We start from the raw sequence: 12,000 nt of genomic DNA, 5'->3' as shown, positions 1-12,000 counted from the left end.
TTTAAGAGTGGCAGGAGGGTTTACTTACCCTCCTGCCGCTTTCTGCCGTGGCGCCGTAATTAGTAGAGTAATTGGGGCGGCAGGATACCTCCCTGCTGCCCCTTCCCCGCTGCGGCTCTGCAAAGCTCCCAGTAATGCTTTGCGCTTGCACACACTGTGCGCGCGCTTCACGTCACTGACAAGCGCGCGCGCAAAGCATTACTGGGAGCTTTGCAGAGCCGCAGTGGGGAAGGGGCTGCAGGGAGGTATCCTGCCACCCCAATTACTCTACTAATTACGGCGCCACAGCGGAAAGCGGCGGGAGGGGTAAGTAAACCCTCCCGCCACTCTTAAAGCGACCCCCCGCCTCAGTGCCGGACCGCAGTGTGGCGGTTCCGTGCACACCCCTACAGCACACACAGTCTCCATGCATGCATGGTGGCCATTTGTGTGGTCAGTTGACTATGCAAGTGGTAATTGCACATGCCCGTGCCAATGTCGCACGAGGGCAGCTAGGGGATAGTACTGATGGCACGCAAAGGAGGAGTGCCACCAATTCAGGAAGTGGCGGTGAGCAGTGGAGGATTTATCCTCTAGCCCTTCACATAAAGGGTACCAACAACACCTTGTCAGACAGTCTCAGCAGAGAAACAGATCTGGCCTGTCAACACAAATTGGAAATCAACCATGGTGTTTTCTCCAATCTCTTCCCTCTCTGGGGGACTCTCCAAGTGGACTTCTTCAAGTGCACTACCCAACAAAAAAATACCCCCTTTTCTGCTTAAGAGCAGCAATGAGGAAATGATCCCTGGGAGACACTTTTCAAATCCCCTGGAACACTTGTGTTCTTTCCACCCTTCCCTGCCCTGTCTAGGGTTCTAAGCAAGTTTTTTCAACACACAAAGTTAATCATACACTGTGGTGACCGAGACAGCCTCTGGATTGTGATCCATTGTATCCATAAGAACTGGGTTTCTGCGCCTGTGCAGGGACCTCCCGGGCTGACTAACTAGCTCCTCTTCGCGCCCCGCCCGTCTGCACGTGCCTTGCAGCTTCCGTTAGAATCGACGGTTGGGGCGCCTCTCCTTCAGTTTTTCTCTTGACCGCCAAAGTGCTTACACCTCTTGGCTGTTGCTCCTCAATTGTTATCAAAAATTTGACTTCGGACTGTTTGACTATTCTCTACTGAGCGGATTAATTGGTTTGACTTCAGAACGAACAACGGACTTGATTTTGGAACTCTGATTCTAACTACGAAGTTTGTACAGGACGGTTTTGACTCGGAACGGCAAACGGACTTGATTACGGACTCTGCTTTGTTTGTTCCTAAGATTGTTTACTGAATTTGACTCGGAACGGCATTTGGACAATGGAAGCTAAGAAGACATTCAAACGGTGTGAAAAGTGTCGAGCAAAGTTTCCTTTGACTGATTATCACGACGCCTGTTTGATGTGCCTAGGAGAGAATCATAACACGGCGGCGTGTAAGATATGCTGCTCATTTTCAAAACAAACTAGACAAAATAGAGCTCTCAGGCTTCGAGCTGCGTTATACGAGGAGGCACTTCGACCGCCAACTCCTCGTCCGTCGGCGTCGATGAGTTCCGGATCGACATCGGGAGCTTCGATGTCGAAGGAGTGCGGTGCGTCAAGCTCCCCGGGATTGGGTTCCAGTGGGTCTGCTGATACGCAGTCTAAAACCGCTGTTGACACTCTGTTTAAGAAACCAAAGGAGGTTTCAAAAAAACGGAAGCATAAGGATAGAGATCGTCATGCTTCTGAGAGGGAAGGTCGCCATCGTGAGGAGTCTCGACATCGAACTCCCTCACCGACGGCAGCACAGATTTACGACGTGGACTCGGCTGAGTCCCCTACAGCCTCGACGTCGACACCTTCGGTATCGACGGTCAGGATGATTTCGGCTTCGACATCGACTTTAGTCTCGACATCGACACCAGCGTCGACATCGAGATTGGACCAAGGCAGTCTGGGACAGGCGTCGACATTGGAATCGACATCGACGCCGACGTCGATATCGGCGTCGAGGCATTTGCAAGTCTCGGCATCGGAGCCTCCCATAACTGCCCAGGCGGTGTATGCCATTCCTCAGTCGGCGTCCACGGTGCCGGAGCAGATATTGAATGTGAGCACTGCTCCTTCGTCGGTGTTGACGGCTTCGACATTGAGGAGGATTCCTCATCTTTTGTCACCGGCATTGACGCCGGCACAGTCCCCCTCGACGCCGAGGACTCCGAGTCTGGCTACACACGGGGACGGACTTAGAGAACTGCTGGAGTCGAGTTCGAGTACCCCCTCGGGTGCGACGTTTCGCGGCTTCCTGTCGACAGGCTTAGACGAGGGTCCTGGAGGTGGAGAGCTGGCTGATCTGCCTCATGTTGCCTCACTGACACCAGCAGTGGTCCAGGATCCAAGAACCGATGTGGGATGCTCTACGATGCTGCAGCCAACTCATTCCTGCGGTTTCCGCCATGGTGTGCCGGATGATTATGCAGAGTTCTTGCGTTGGAAAGCGGCACAGGTAGAAATGCAACCAGTGCAAGGGCTGCGGAATTTTGTGCAGGCTGGACAACTTGCTCAGCCGCTGCTGCAGTCAGAGCATGCAGACCATCAGGGGCCGTCTGTGAACTTGCCTATACAAACACCATTGGTGCAAGTTCAAACTTACCTTCCAGAGAATTCACAGTTACCTGTGGTCCAGACGAGGATGCCAGAAAAACCTGCTGGGAAAAGAAAGAGGAAAGCAACACCTCCTCCTTCTGAACCATCATCTTCACCCTCTGATGACAGTGAGGACGATGAGTCGGGACCGGCCTCTGACAGAGATGATATCAGTCGTAGGTCGGACCCCCCTTCGGATGTGCCACCAAAACTATCCACCTCGCCAACTGAGGAATTGAAAGCTTACCATATCCTCATAAGGGACATCGCTGAAGCCCTGGGCATGGACGTAAGCTCTCCGGATGCGGACGTTGCTGACCCGGTCTATAATATGATGAAGCGGTCTAAGACTTCGCATCCTGTTGCCCTCACCATGATTCCTGGGATAGACAAGGCTGCGAAGGTGGCATGGGACTCAGTGGGGGTCGGGGCTCCAACTTCCAAGCGCATTGAGAATTTGTATAGGGTGACTGAAGGAGAGAACTCTTACCTGTTACATCATCCTATACCGAACTCCTTGGTTGTCAGTTGCGCTTCATCCACCAAGAGTGGACACCGTCATTCCACGCCTGCTGACAAAGAGGGGAGGAAAATGGACGTTATGGGTCGAAAGATCTATAGCACCTCCAGTTTAGCAATTCGTATTGCTAATTATGCGGCGTGTATGGCACGCTATAACCATTTACTTTGGGATGCGCTCTTACAGGATTCATCCTCTTTATCTCCGGAGGACTTCCAATGGAGATTTAATGATGTGTACGAAAGAACAACGGCAATAACGCGCCAACAACTGAGCGCATTCAAACACTTGTCGGAGACGGAATCGAGAGCAATGGTGACGGCAGTGAGCTTGCGCAGGCATGCGTGGCTTCGCTCAGCAACCCTGCAGACAGACATGAAGGAGAAAGTCGAGTCCTTGCCATTTGACGGCAAAGGCTTATTCCATGAGGACACGGACACGTCAATGGAGACGTTGAAAAAATCTAAATTCACTGCCCGCACCTTTATGGTGCCTTCGAGCGGTTCCTGCAAGGAGCCGCACTTATTATCAGAGAAAGAGTGATCGGTATCGGGACCGCAAAGAATACCGAAAGCAATTCAGACCTTACCAATGCGGTAAGGGCTTTAACCAAAAACAAAAAGGAAAAACAGCTCATCAAGGCGACAAGGACGCTTCCAGCAAGAGCTTTTGACAGGACTGTTCGTCCACTGCATCAGTTTTGCAGCAGCCAATTTAAGTCCAACGCTACAATCCAGGACCCACTACATCGGCCCTGTAGTTGCCAGGATCAACATCAAACTGGCAAGCCGTGCGCCAGCATGGCACAACATAACATCCGACCGGTGGGTACTGAGAATAGTGCAGACTGGATATGCGTGGGAGTTCGAGACAAGGCCTCCCTTCTCTGGACTGGTCTATACGCCGGCCACAGAGGTGTTGCAGGAGGAGGTCAAGGTGCTGCTGGAGAAACAGGCGATCACGCGGGTGCAATGGGTGAACAGACTGACCGGCTACTATTCCCGGTATTTTCAGATACCAAAGAGAGACGGTGGAATAAGAGCCATAATGGACCTGAGGGGGCTCAACCTCTTCATTCGGACCAGGAAATTCAGAATGGTGATGCTGCAGGGAATTCTGCCTCTGCTGGTGAACGAACAGTGGGCAGTTACTCTGGATCTCAAGGACGCTTATTTTCATATCGGGATACAGGAGAGTCACCGCAAGTTCCTCTGGTTTACAGTAGGGGCACAGATCTATCAATATGTGGTGCTTCCATTTGGACTTTCTACTGCGCCCAGAGTGTTCACAAAGGTGATGGCGGTGGTTGTAGCCCACCTACGAACTCAGGGCTTGAGGCTGTATCCGTATTTAGACGATTGGCTCGTGGTGAGCCACGACAGGAGTTTACTTACCCGCCAAGTGCAGATGCTGCTAGCCTTATTGGAGTGCCTCGGCATCAATGTGAATTGGAAGAAGTCGAGACTCGAACCCATGACTCGAGTGAACTTCATCGGAGCGGTGCTGGACTTGGAATTGGCCAGGGCGTTCTTACCTGCGGAAAGAATTACCCAAATGCACGAACTCATACGTCACTTTCAGAGAACTCCACGGCAGCCAGCGGTTCAAATCCAGCGGATGTTGGGTTTGATGGCATCATGCACCGCAACGGTGTCACACACGCGCCTCCGCATGCGGACATTGCAGCATTGGTTTCTCCACAACTTCCGACCCAATGTGGATGGCCAGAATATGCACTTGACATTACCACAACATGTCCTCGCCAGCCTGGGGTGGTGGCTAGACATGGGCAATTTGGGCAAAGGAGTCGAGTTTGTGTCCAAGGAGCCCACCTCCCGGATAACGACAGATGCCTCGATGGCGGGCTGGGGTGCGCATTGCGCCAGCGTATGCGTGCAGGGGACATGGACCCAGTTGCAGAGACTTCAGCATATAAATTACTTGGAGCTATTGGCTGTGTTCCAGGGCCTAAGGGCATTCGAACCTATGATAAGGGGACGAGCAGTACAGCTGGAGTTAGACAACACGACGGCGATTGCCTACCTCAACCATCAAGGGGGGACAGTGTCACTGTCTCTTTGCCTACTTGCGAGAAAAATATGGGACTGGTGCATTCAACATTCAATTCACCCGGTGGCAATACACATAAAGGGTGTAGACAACTGCTTGGCCGACAGGCTCAGCAGGGACATCAGTTTCAACCAAAGACACGAGTGGGAAATCAACCCGATGTATCTCGACAGGGTGTTCGAGATCTGGGGGGTCCCATCGATAGACTTATTTGCCACGGTTGCCAACAAAAAGTGTGTCAATTATTGTTCGCGTGCGGGCATAGGCCAAGGATCCCTGGGGGATGCTTTTCAACGGGCCTGGAAGACGGGACTGTTATATCTTTTTCCCCCGCTGCCGTTAATGGGCCGTGTGGTTGCGCAGATATTGCGGGACCAAACGAAATGCATACTTCTGGCCCCATGGTGGCCGCGCCAGCCGTGGTTTGCCACACTTCTGGGAATGTCTCATTCAGTGTTCCACAAGTTCCCCAAGGCTCCAAACCTGTTGCAAAGAGAACACGGAAAGGTGTTACACCCTGATGTGCACTCTCTCAAGCTGACCGCTTGGAGAATCAACTATTAAACAACATCTTACTAAACAGTAGGCGTGCGTCGACAAGACGCAGTTATGCCTGCAAGTGGAACCGCTTCAAGAGTTATATGAGGGGGAAGAGTGTCACGCCATTGCGTGCGACCCCTCGGGATGTGCTACGTTACCTGACATCGCTCAAACTGAGTGGATTGGCGAATGTCTCCATTAAGCTGCATTTGGCTGCAATCTCGTCAAAGCACAGGGGATGGGATGGGTCCACAGTTTTCTCCCACCCGGAATGTAAACGTTTCCTGAAGGGTGTTAATAACCTTTACCCGCCTGTGCGCAGCCCAATGGAGCAATGGAGTCTGTCTTTAGTACTCTCTGCCCTAATGGAGGCACCTTTTGAGCCACTGGCGACTGTTCCACTGAAGTTTCTGACCTTGAAGGTGGCATTCTTGGTAGCCATTACATCGGCTAAGAGAGTGAGCGAGATGACGGCCCTGCGGATGGATAGACCCTACACTCAATTCTATCCACACAAGGTTGTGATGCGTCTCGATCCGAGATTCCTGCCGAAGGTGGTAACAGATTTCCACTTAAATCAAGACATAGTGCTACCAACTTTTTTCAGTAGTCCGGAGACGGACTTAGAGAAGGCCCTCCACACGTTGGACGTGCATAGATCACTCCTATACTATTTGGAGAGAACTCATGACTTTAGGAAGAGTAAAAAGCTTTTTCTCTCCTTCCGGGGGCGTAGCAAGGGCCGTCCAATCTCTCGCCAGAGACTTGCTCACTGGCTAGTGGAACTGATTTTCCTCGCCTATAAAAGCCAGAAGATAACACCGCCAAAGACGGTTCGGGCTCACTCTACTAGGGCCTACGCAACGTCTGTGGCACATCTGTCAGGCATTAAAATGGCAGATGTCTGCCTGGCGGCGACATGGTCATCGCATCTACCATTCGTAAAGCATTATGCTTTGGATCTGCGGATGGCTAGGGAGGCGAATTTTGGAAGATCAGTGTTGAAACGTGTGTTGGCATAGCTGGGGGTCATCTGCACCCGCCTCCTTATGGGGTAGCTTGCTAAACACCCAGTTCTTATGGATACAATGGATCACAATCCAGATAAACAGGTTGCTTACCTGTAACTTATGATCTGGATGTGATCCGTTGTATTCATAAGTCCCTCCCAGCCGGCCCCGCTGCAGAATGCCTGGACTAGTGGATGCTGGTGGATGCTGGTGTACGGATCGTCACTTATATGGCGGTCTGCGAGAAATCTGAAGGAGAGGCGCCCCAACCGTCGATTCTAACGGAAGCTGCAAGGCACGTGCAGACGGGCGGGGCGCGAAGAGGAGCTAGCTAGTCAGCCCGGGAGGTCCCTGCGCAGGCGCAGAAACCCAGTTCTTATGAATACAACGGATCACATCCAGATCATAAGTTACAGGTAAGCAACCTGTTTTTCCCACTCTGCTCGCGAGGATTCCATTGTTGTCTCCATCAACATCCCAACCTTCTACCCTATAATAAGGTCAGAATCCTTCATATCAAGGATATGAAGCCTTCAGAATCCAAACCTCGAACCCTGGAAGCTGAACTTCTAGACATTCTACTTTATGATAGAATGGCTTCTACTAGGCCTGACTATAGCTGTAAATGGTAGAAATTTGCAAATAATGCTAAGTCAAAGGAATTTGAACCAATGAATGTCTCTGTATGTCAAATCCTTCTGTATCTTATCTCCTTTCTGATTCGTCTGTTACGGTCCATATTATTATTATTTAACATATTTCTATACCACCCAAAACTTGCATCTCTGGGCAGTTTACAACAAAACAAAAACATTAAAACACTAGTTAAAAACAAAAACTTTAAAATATGACAATTTAAAATATTTAAAACAATATTCTAAAACAACATTAAAAACAATCAAAACAGTATCAGTTAAAAGCCTGAGTGAACAGGTGTGTCTTTAAAGACTTTTTAAAAATTGTCAGAGATGGGGAGGCTCTTATTTCACTAAGGAGCGCATTCCAAAGCCTCGGGGCAGCAATGGAGAAGGCCCGTCCCTTAGTAGCCACCAGACGAGCTGGAGGCAAATGCAGACGTGAAGTATCGGGGTACCCCTGATCCCGATAGGGGAGGTTGGTTCCTGGGCGGATGGAGCCCAATAATCAGCCCAGATGAGAAGACTTAAGATCAAAGTTTTATTTGCTCTTAAGTAGCAAAGGTGCTGCTTGGCTCGTGCTCAAGGCAGGACATAGGCACAACAACAGGACAACACTTTTATACATTCTTGAGTTATTGAGTAAGAAAACACTTACCCACACACAAAAAAGCAGTTACTGTATATGTCATAACTCGTTGTTAGCCGAAGTTCCTGTTTCTTGAGAATAGGTCATAAAATATGCGTGCAAGCAGTTGGCTGGTTTGGGCCAGTCTTATCTTATTCCCTCAGCACTTGCGGTTTCCTTGCTAAATATGATTTTTGCTAACGGGGAAAACAACTACCAAAGGGTAAAAGGTTTTGCAGCATACTTTAAGTTTTGCAGCAGACTCAAACAATGTCAAGCATTTGATTTCATCTTATATAGCCTATATACCAGTCGGACCTCACCTGATGATCTCAGTGGGCGGTGGGGTTCATAACGAAGAAGACATTCTCTTAAATACCCAGGGCCCAAGTTGTTTAGGGCTTTATAGGTTATAACTAACACTTTGTATTTTGCCCGGAAACATATTGGCAGCCAGTGTAACTCCTTCAATACAGGAGTAATATGGTCTCTCCTAAAGATAATATGGTCTCAGAGTAATATGGTCTCTCCTAGAGTAATATGGTCTCACCCAGAGACCAGCCTGGCTGCCGCATTCTGAACCAACTGTAGTTTCCGGACGACATACAATGGCAGCCCCACATAGAGTGCATTACAGCAATCCAGTCTGAAGATTACCAGCAGATGTACCACTGTTTTGAGGTCATCTATCTCAAGAAACGGATGCAGTTGGAGGCATATCAGCCGAAGTTGATAGAATGCACCTCTGGCCACTACCTCAACCTGGGACAACAGGGAGAGACTTGGATCCAGAAGTGCCGTCCCAGACTGTGTACCTGTTCCTTCTGGGGAAGTGTGACCCTATCCAGAACAGGCAGATCAAAATCGTCTCCCGAGTTTTGACCCCGCAAAATGAGTACCTCCGTCTTATCTGGATTGAGTCTCAGTTTATCTCTCATCCAGCCCATTACCGCCTCCAGACAGGCATTTAGGGAGCTTATGCCCTCTCCTGATGAGGCTGACATAGAGAAATAGATTTGGGTGTCATCAGCATACTGATAACACCCTGCATCAAATCTCCTGATGATCTCTCCCAGCAGTTTCATGTAGATGTTAAACAACATCGGAGACAATATGGAGCCCTGAGGGACACCATACAAAAGTTCAGGTTTTGAAGAACAGCAGTCTCCAAGGGACACCATCTGGAACCTGCCAGAGAGGTAGGGACGGAACCACCGCAGAGCAGTGCCTCCCACCCCCAACCCCCTCAGACGCTCCAGAAGGATACTATGTCGATAGTATCGAAAGCTGCCAAGAGTCCAAAAGGACCAACAGAGTCATACTTCCTGTGTCAATTGCCAGTTGGAGATCATCCATCAAGCCGACCAAGGCAGTCTCTACCCGATAGCCAGCCCAGAAGCCAGTTTGAAATGGGTCTAGATAATCAGTTTCCTCCAAGACTGTCTGGAGCTGGGAGGCCACCACCCTCTCAATTACCTTGCCCAGCCACAGAAGGTTGGAGACAGGCCTGTAGTTACTCAGCTCTGAGGGATCCAAGGTAGGCTTCTTCAGAAGATGTCTAATAACTGCCTCCTTAAGACTAGGAGACATCCTACCTTCCCTCAGAGATACATTTATAATCTCTACCAGGCCTTCTACAACAACCACCCTGCCAGATAGTATAAGCCATATCGGGCAAGGGTCAAGAGGACAGGTGGTGGGCCGCACCATTCAAATCAGCTTGTCTACATCCTTAGGAGTCACAAACTGGAACTGATCCAACCTAATCACATAAGAGGAGTTGCTGGTACCTCCACATCAGACACTGAAGTAATTATGGAGACAGAATCTAAGTTGGCCTGAATACGAGATATTTTTCCTCACAAAGAATTCATTAAACACATCACAATGGGTAATCGATGGTTCAAGATTCAATTGATTCAAGGGAGGAGGGGCACATACTAGCCCTCACAATCCTGAACAACTCTGCTGGACGTGAACTTGCAGATGCTATACGGGCAGAAAAGAATCGCTTCTTTGCTGCACCCATTGCCTGAGCATAGATCTTCAAATGAACTCTGTGTTGCAATCTGTCAGAATCAAGCCGAGTCTTTCTCCACCTGCACTCCAGTCGTCTACCTTGCCGCTTCAGCCCCCTTAGTTCTTCCGTATACCAAGGGGCTAATTTTGAAGCAGGTCGAAGAGGACGCTCAGGAGCGATCATGTCTACTGCCTTGGTGAGTTTGCTGTTCCAATTCTCCACAAGGGCATCAACAGGATCGCTGGCAGAACCAACACTAAATTCCTCCAAGGCTTCTTGAAATCCTATTGGATCCAGTAACCTTCTCGAGCGGACCATCCTAATAGGTCCCTCACCCCTGCGAAGGTGGGGTGTGACTGTGAGTCCAACCTTAACCAGATAGTGGTCCGTCCATGACAATGGGGAAATCACAGGAGTCCACACCCACAGAACACCACCCTCATCAGAGTGAAAGACCAGATCAAGCGTGTGACCTACAATGTGCATCGGTCCCGAGAACACTTGAGAAAGACCCATAGTCATCATGGCCAATATGAACTCCTGAGCCACCCTGGACAAATTGGTCCCGAAATGAACATTGAAGTCCCCTAGCACCACAAGCCTAGGGGACCAACACCAAACCTGAGACCAAGTCTGTCAGCTCAGTTAGGGACTCTATTGAGCAGCAGGGCAATCGGTAAACCAACAGAAGCCCCAGTCTATCCCTGGTTCCCAAACTTAAGTACACATATTCACTATGGTCTGACACTCTAACAGGGATCCTGGCAAGGGGGATATTATTCTTGTAGACCACAGTGACTCCACATCCCCGCCCACGGTCCCTCACCTGTTTCTCAACAGAGTTGAGGCAGCTTTGCCTCAATACATACTGCCTCATATGGCAGCTTTGTGCACAATTCATACAGGTTGGGACTCAAAAACTCTGTTCTCCTACCCTGATTTGTAAAATATTTCTTAAGGGAGCGAATAATCTCTTCCCACCAATCAGGAAGTTAGTTGAATTGGGAAGCCAGTCTCTCGCTGGTGCTCAACTCTTAAAGAAGCCCCATTTGAACTGCTGTCCTCTACATCTGTTAAACTGCTCTCCCTGAAGACAGCCTTTTTGATCACTAGTACTACTGCTAGGAAAGTTGGTGAACTTACAACCTTAATAATTGATGTCCCCCTCACTATCTTATTTCCCAATAAAGTGGTTATGAGAACGGGCCCTACTTTCTTACCTAAAGTAGTCTCTGACTTTCACATTAACCAAGACGTTATCCTTCCAATCTTCCTTATGAACCCTGTTTCGCCCCTAGACTGCACTCTCCATTTTTTGGATGCTCGCAGAGTTCTACATGGACAGAACTAAGGACCTTAGAAAGTCTCGTAAACTCTTTGTTATCTTTAAAGGTGAAAACAAGGGCCAACCTATATCTAGACAACGACTTTTCAACTTCTCTTGTTTTGAGAAACAAGGGATTAAACCTCCTACTATGATTAAGGCTATTTCTACCAGAGCTATGGCCACCTTGGCAGCTCACCTGTCCAGTATTAATTTATCTGACATTCAAAAATCTGCTGTTTGGTCTGCTGACTTACCCTTTGTAAAACACTATGCCTTAGACATCTGTTCTGTGGCTGAGGCTAGATTTGGGCGGGCTGTCCTAAAGAAAGTTCTCTAACTTGATATCCTCCAACCCATCTCCTCATAAAGGGAGCTCACTAATCACCCACATTGTGAAGGATACTGGACCACCACTAAGATAAACAAGTTGTTTACCTGTAACATTTGATCTTTTGGTGATCCAGTATCATTCACAACACCCGCCCAGTCTCCCCGCTTGACAGATGTACCTGCTTACCGCACTTAACCTGTTTCCTGTTTGATGAACTCCAATCAATATAGTGACCATTCAGGAACTGATCAAGACAGGTCT

General features: G+C 49.2%; 1 protein-coding gene across 6 annotated transcripts in view; it reads left to right on the top strand.

The window, feature by feature from the left end:
- The window catches only part of BRWD1 (bromodomain and WD repeat domain containing 1), a 137,269-nt gene that overhangs the window by 49,243 nt on the left and 76,026 nt on the right, over window positions 1-12,000 (top strand). The gene's annotated exons all lie outside the window — the stretch shown is intronic.

The sequence above is a fragment of the Hemicordylus capensis genome, chromosome 3 (assembly GCF_027244095.1).
Source record: "Hemicordylus capensis ecotype Gifberg chromosome 3, rHemCap1.1.pri, whole genome shotgun sequence".
Lineage (NCBI taxonomy): Eukaryota > Metazoa > Chordata > Lepidosauria > Squamata > Cordylidae > Hemicordylus > Hemicordylus capensis.
Note: the sequence above shows the minus strand (reverse complement) of the source record. Positions and strands in the feature narration are given on the sequence as shown.